The 7972-nt window shown below is 33.4% G+C and overlaps 1 pseudogene across 1 annotated transcript; it reads left to right on the top strand.

Annotated features, from left to right (window-relative positions):
• Window positions 1-6432: 6432 nt before the first annotated feature.
• LOC309835273 (glutaredoxin-2, mitochondrial-like) lies at window positions 6433-6790 on the top strand (annotated as a pseudogene). The gene has a single exon. The product of its transcript is annotated as a glutaredoxin-2, mitochondrial-like (transcript).
• The last annotated feature ends 1182 nt before the right edge of the window (window positions 6791-7972 follow it).

Below are 7972 nucleotides of genomic sequence, written 5' to 3'. Positions count from 1 at the left end.
ACACTGCAGAAATATAAAGCATTATAAGAGACTACTACAAGCAAATTTATGCCAAGGACAACCTGAGAGAAATGGACAAATTCTTAGAAAGTTATAACCTTCCAAGACTGAACCAGGAAGAAATAAAAAATATGAACAGACCAAGCACAAGTAATGAAATTGAAACTGTGATTAAAAATCTTCCAACAAACCAAAGTCCACGACCAGATGACTTCACAGGTGAATTCTATCAAACATTTAGAGAAGAGCTAACACCTATCTTTCTCAAACTCTTCCAAAAAATTGCATAGGAAGAAGCACTCCCAAACTCATTCTATGAGGCCACCATCACCCTGATACCAAAACCAGACAAACATACTACAGAAAAAGAAAATTAAAGACCAATATTACTGATGAACATAGATGCAAAAATCCTCAACAATATACTAGCAAACAGAATCCAACAGCACAAAAAGGATTGTACACTATTATCAAGTGGGAGTGGGATTTATCCAAGGGATACAAGGATTATTCAATATATGCAAATCAATCAATGTGATACACCATATTAACAAATTGAAGAATAAAAACCATATGGTCATCTCAATAGATGCAGAAAAGGCTTTTGACAAAATTCAACACCAATTTATGATGAAAAACTCTCTGGAAAGTAGGCATAGAGGGAACCTACCTCAACATAATAAAGGCCATATATAACAAACCCACAGTAAGCATCATTCTCAATGGTGAAAAATTGAAAACATTTCCTCTAAGATCAGGAACAAGACAAAGATGTCCACTCTTGTCACTATTATTCAACATAATTTTGGAAGTCCTAGCCACAGCCATCAGAGAAGAAAAAGAAATAAAAGGAATACAAATTGGGCAAGAAGTAAAAGTGTCACTGTTTGCAGGTGACATGATACTATACATAGATAATCCTAAAGATGCCACCAGAAAACTAATAGAGCTAATCAATGAATTTGGTAAAGTAGCAGGATACAAAATTAATGCACAGAAATCTCTTGTATTCCTACACACTAACAATGAAAGAACAAAAAGAGAAATTAAAGAGCAATTCCATTCACTATTGCAACAAAAAGAATAAAATAACTAGGAATAAACCTACCTAAGAAGGTAAAAGACCTGTGCTCAGAAAACTATAAGACACTGATGAAAGAAATCAAGGAAGACACAAACAGATGGAGATATATACCATGTTCTTGGATTGGAAGAATCAATGTCGTGAAAATGACTATACTACCCAAAGCAATCTACAGATACAATGCAATCCCTATCAAATTACCAATGGCATTTTTCAAAGAACTAGAACAATAAATCTCAAAATTTGTATGGAGACACAAAAGACCCCAAATAGCCAAAGCAATCTTGAGTGAAAAAAATGGAGCCAGAAGAATCAGGCTGGCTGACTTCAGACTATATGACAAAGCTAGAGTAATCAAGACAGTATGGTACTGGCACAAAAACATAAATATAGATCAATGGAACATGATAGAAAGCCAAGAGATAAACCCACACACATATGGTCAACTAATCTATGACAAAGGATGAAAGGATATATAATGGAGAAAAGACAGTTTCTTCAATAAGTGGTTCTGGGATAACGGAGCAGAAGCTACATGTAAAAGAATGAAATTAGAACACTTCCTAACACCGTACACAAAAATAAACTCAAAATGGTTTAAAGACCTAAATGTAAGACTGGACACTATAAAACTCTTAGAAGAAAACATAGGCAGAACACTCTTTGACACAAATCACAACAAGATCTTTTTTGTCCTACCTCATAGAGTAATGGAAATTAAAACAAAAATAAACAAATGGGACCTAATGAAACTTAAAAGCTTTTGCACAGCAAAGGAAACTGTAAAGAAGACGAAAAGACAACTCACAGAATGGGAGAAATAATTGCAAATGAATCGATGAACAAAGGATTATTCTCCAAAATATATAAACAACACATACAGCTCAATATTAAAAAAAGAAACAACCCAATCCAAAACTGGGCAGAAGACCTAAATAGACATTTCTGCAAAGAAGACATATTGATGTCCAAGAGGCACATGAAAATCTGCCCAACATCACTAATTATTAGAGAAATGCAGATCAAAACTACAATGAGGAATCACCTCACACCAGTCAGAATGGCCATCATAAAAAAAATCTACAAAAAATAAATGCTGGAGAGGGTGTGGAGAAAAGGGAACCCTTCTACACTGTTAATGGGAATGTAAGTTGATACAGCCACTATGGAAAACCGTATGGAGGTTCCTTAAAAAATTAAAAATAGAGCTATCATGTGACCCAGAAATCCCACTACTGGGTGTTTACCTAGAGTAAACCATAATTCAAAAATACACATGCACCCCAATGTTCCTGGCAGCACGGTTTACAATAGCCAGGTCATGGAAGCAACGTAAATACCCATCAACAGATGAATGGATAAAGAAGATGTGGTACAATGGAACATTACTAGTCACAAAAAGGAATAAATTGGGTCATTTGTAGGGATGTCATACAGAGTGAAGAAAGCCAGAAAGAGAAAAAAACAAATATTGAATATTAACACATATATGTGGAATCTAGAAAATAGTACAGATGAACCAGTTTGCAAGGCAGAAATAGAGCCATATATGTAGAGAATAAATGTATGGACACCAAGGAAGGTGAGTGGGATGAATTGGGAGACTGGGACTGACATGTATACATTAATATGTATAAAATAGATAAATAATTAGAACCTGTTGTATAAAAAACAATAAAATTCAAAAATTCAAATTAAAAGAAAAAAGATGAAGAAATCCTTTAAAATAAATAAATCAATCAATAGTTGCCCAATACTAATGTGAATAAGAGCTTGTAAAAACATGCATTTTGCATCTGTGAACCTGCATTTTAATGAAGCACCACAGATAATTTTATATAGGTTCATTTTGGACAATACTGACATAATGATTTCTAGGAATAATTTACATGTAGTGTTATAAGTGGTGTTCAATTTTAAATGAAAAGCTTTTTGGATTTTGCAATAAAATAAATCTGTTAAGGAAAGAATGTTTGTATCCCCCCCGAATTCATATGTTGATGCACTAACCTCCAACATGATGGTATTAAATGGTAAGGTCTTTGGAAGGTAATTAGCTTTATATGAAGTCATAAGGATGGAGCCCCCATGATAGGATTAATGGTCTTCTAAAAATTGGACAGGCATCAGAGCTTCCAGAGTGTGAGGACACACTGTGAGAATTTGGTTATCTGTAAGCCAAGAAGATGATCATCACCAGAACCCAACCATACTGGCACTGTGATCTCAGACTTTCAGGCTCAAGAAGTGTGAGAAATTAAATTCATGTTTTTTAAGTCTCCTAGGATGTAGTATTTTGTTATGACAACAAACTGAATATTACAAACCCAAATCATCCAAAGCATTTGTTTGACTTAAAACATGCCCTCACAATGAGATATTATTTCACACTTGTCCCAACAGCTAATCATCAAAAAGTCTACAAACAATAAATGCTGGTGAGGATGTGGAGAAAAGGGAACCTTCCTACACTGTTGGTGGGAATGTAAACTGGTGCAGCCACTATGGAAAACAGTATGGAGGTCCATAAAAAACTAAAAATGGAAGTACCATATGATCCAGTAATTCCACTGCTGGATATATATCTGAAGAAAACAAAAATACTAACTCAAAAAGATACATGCATCCCAAAGTTCATGGCAGCATTATTTACAATAGCTAAGATATGAAAGCAAAATAAGTGTCCATCAACTGATGAATGGATAAAGAAGATGTGGTATGTGTATAAAATGGAATACTACACAGTCATGAAAAAAGAATGTAATTCTGCCATTTGCAACAATGTTAATGGACCTAGAGGGTATTATGCTTAGTAAAATAATTCAGACAGAGAAAGACAAATACTGTATGTTGACACTTATATGTGGACTCTAAAAAATAAAACAAATGAATATGTATAAAAGAAAATAGAAACATATTCACAGATATAGATAAACTAGTAGATACCAGTGGGGAGAAGGAAGGAGGGAGGGGAAAGATAAAGGTATGGATTTAAGAGCTACAAACTACTACATATAAAATAACTATGCAACAAGGATATATTGTACAGCACAGGAAAATATAGCGATTATTTTGTAATAACTTTAAATAGAGTATAATCTATACAATATTGAATCCCTATGTTGTATACCTGAAATTAATGTAATCATCTATACTTAAATAAAAAATAATAAAAAAGGATGTGACAATATATAAAACATGAAATACTTATGACAGAATAATATAAAATGTATACTCATTTCTGACACATTAATTTGGTTTATCTGTCTCCTTAATATCTTTACTGCATGTTTTTTGTTTTGTTTTGTTTTGTTTTTTGTGGGACGCGGGCCTCTCACTGTTGTGCCCTCTCCCATTGCAGAGCACAGGGTCTGGACGTGCAGGGCCAGCAGCCACGGCTCATGGACCTACCTGCTCCACGGCATGTGGGATCTTCCCAGACCGGGTCACCAACCCGTGTCCCCTGCATCAGCAGATGAACTCTCAACCCCTGTGCCACCAGGGAAGCCCAAGTAACATTTTTTTTGAAGAATTTATTCCCTTTTCTTTGAGCCTCCAAATGTCACACACATGACACAAGGTGCTTAACAATAAATTGTTTACTAGAATTTATTGCTGTTACTCAAATTTATTTTAGCCAAAATAATGGAAACTGTGAACTAACACCTGCACAAACATATTAAGATTAATGAAAAGAAAAAAGTTCTGTTAGAAATGTTTCTGCATTCAAAAGGCAAAAACATATTTCACAATAAATTTAATGGTAAAGTAGTAAATATCCCTTATTTTATTTTCTACTTCACTTATACAACAAAATTCAATATTCAATATATTCAATATCTATTTATGTTCTTGCTACTTTTCTTTATCTAAGATTGCTTGCGATAGCTGTTTTTGAAGAAATTGATTAGAAAAAACTATATGTATGTATATATAATTTTCATCTTTCAGTCTTGTGTGTGTGTGTGTGTTTGTGTGTGTGTGTATGTGTGTGTGTTCATATAACATCCAGGATTTTTCATTGTATTTATTGGAAAGAACAGGAACAAGTGTTGGTCTACTCCATCTCATCTTTGAGTAGGAGATTTTGAAAGAAGAAAATGTTCTGAATTGCCAAGAAAAATATCCAATACAGATCTCAGCAAACATATATGAACATCTCCCCAGTGTTGTGTATGTCAACATTGAATAACCAGCTCTCTGGGATAAAAATTTTTGAGTCTGAGGAACAGAAAGAAAAAAGGTTGAAGACAAGTTAACAGAGTCTAAGGGGCCACTGGGACACCATCAATGGACCAACATATACATTGTGGGAGTCACGGAAGGAGAAGAAAAAAAAGAGGAGGAGACAGTATTTGAAAAAAATGGCTTAAAATTTCCCAAATTTGATGAAATATATAAATATAAACTTCTAAGAAACTCTACGTATTCCAAGTATGGTGAACTCAGAGATGTGCACAAAGACACATAATCAAACATTCAAAAGACAAAGACAAAGAGAGAATCCTGAGAGCAGCCAGATGGAGGTGACTCATCACATATGAAGAATCCTCAATAAAATTATTAACAGGTTTCTTATCACAACATTTGGAGGCCAGAAGTCAGGAGGCCTATATATTTAAAGTGATAAAAGAGAAAAATTGTTAACCAAGAATCCTATACTCAGCAAAACTGTCCTTCAAAGGTGAGGCAGAAATTAAGACATTCTTAGACAACAAAAGCTGAAGAAGTTTGTTACCACTAGACCTGCCCTTGAGCAAGAAATGCTCAACAGAGTCCTGCAGGGGTGAAATGAAAGGACACAAGGCAGCAACACAAAATCACATGTAGAAATAAAAAACTCACCAAATGTAAACATGTGGACAATTATAAAAGCCAACATTATTGTAGCAATGGTTTGCTACATATGTTGCTAAATATGTATAATAGCTAAGATATGAAAGCAAAATAAGTGTCCATCAACTGATGGACAACCTATTTTTTTATAGGACTCAAGAGATGAAAACATTTTTAAAAATTATTGCTCTAAAAGCTAATACTATTATAACTGTGGTTTACAACTTAATGCTTTGTTTGAAACATAATTTAAGACTCTAATGCATTTAAAAGAATTATTAGTTAGTGTTTTAGTGTATGCTATATATAAAGATGTAATTTTGTGACCTCAACAACCAAAAGGGGTGAGGACAGTGCAGTAAGTGGGCAGAATTTTTGCATGTTATTGAATTTAAACTGGTAAAAATTCAAATCAAGACCATGTGTTGGTGCCATGCAGATTTGGTGGGAACAAAGCTAGAGTGGCTTCAGTAGGCCATCTTGGTTGGGCAGCAGTTGCTTCTGCCTTTGGGATGGGGAATAGCACATCATCATCTTTGGGGAACTCAGCAACTGCTCCTGTGAATCAGACCCAAGAAACAATTTCTGATAACTGGGTGATGATTGCCTCAAAAACATCCTTTTCTTACAGTACAATGGCAAACATACTTTCCCATGACATGAATGTTAACTATAAAGTGGTGGAATTGGACATGCTTGAATATAGAAGCCAGTTGGAAGATATTCTTTTCAAAATACACCAGTGAAAGAAGTGTGCCAAGAATATTTGTCAATGGAACTTTTATTGGAGGTGCAACTGACACTCATAGGCTTCACAAGGAAGGTAAATTGCTTCCACTCTTACATCAGTGTATTTTTTACAAAGTATGAGGAAAGAATTTTAGTGATATGTGCTCATAACTTTGATACTAAAATGTCAACTATATAAAGTGATAATGCCTGATAGTGTATTTTAAATATTTGAAAGTTTTAAATTGGAAAATTATCTCTATGAAAAAATCATAATGAACAATAAATCACTGTGAAAAACTCAGAAATTCAAATTAGTGTTATAATTTTAAAATTATAAATGTAATCCTCATGGTAACCATAAAGAAATAGATAAATAACATACACAAAAAGAAAAGAGAAGAGAATTAAAATATTCCACTACAAATAATGAACAAAACTCAAAGGAAAAGACCAATGCAGGGAATGAGGGACAATAAAGCTGTAAAGCATGTAGAAAACAAATAGCAAAATAGAAGTTCTTGCTTATCAGTAGTTACTTTAAATGTAAATGGAAGAAATATTCCAATCAAAAGACAGAGGTTGGCAGAATAGCTAAACACACATTATCCAAGTGCATGCTGTCTACAAGAGATCCACGTCAGATCCAAAGAAAGACAAATAGACCAAAAGTGAGAAAATAGAAAAAGATATCCCATGCAAATAGTAACCTAAAGAGAATATGGTAGCTATACTAGTATTAGAAAACGTAGACTTTAAATCAAAAGAGTTTACAAGAAACAAAGAATAACATTATATATTATTAAAAGATTTAATACAGCAGAAACAACAATTATAAATATTTATTTACAGACAATAAGAAACCGTCAAAATATAGGAAGTAAAAATTGACAGAATTGAAGAAGTAGTTCTATAATAATAGTTGAAGATGTTAATAACTCACTATCAATAATGGGTAGATAAACCAGATAGAAAAAAGTAAGAAAATAGAGGACTTTAACAGCATATTAAATTAACTATATCTAACAGACACATATAGAACACTCTACCTAATAACAACAACATACACATTCTTCTCAGGTGCACATGGGATATTTTCCAGGAAAAAGCATATATTAGGTCGTAAAGTGAGTCTTAAGAGATTTTAAAAGTTAGCTTTCATACAAAATATATTCTCCAATCCAATGGGATAAAGTTAGGAATCAATAACAGAAGGAAAACTAGAAATTTAACAAAATATGAAAATTAAACAATACTTTCTTAACAAATAGATCAAAGAAAAGATCATCAGGGAAATTAGAAAATACTTAGAGATGAATGAAA

This window comes from Grampus griseus (genome assembly GCF_964374135.1).
Source record: "Grampus griseus genome assembly, chromosome: 17".
Lineage (NCBI taxonomy): Eukaryota > Metazoa > Chordata > Mammalia > Artiodactyla > Delphinidae > Grampus > Grampus griseus.
Note: the sequence above shows the minus strand (reverse complement) of the source record. Positions and strands in the feature narration are given on the sequence as shown.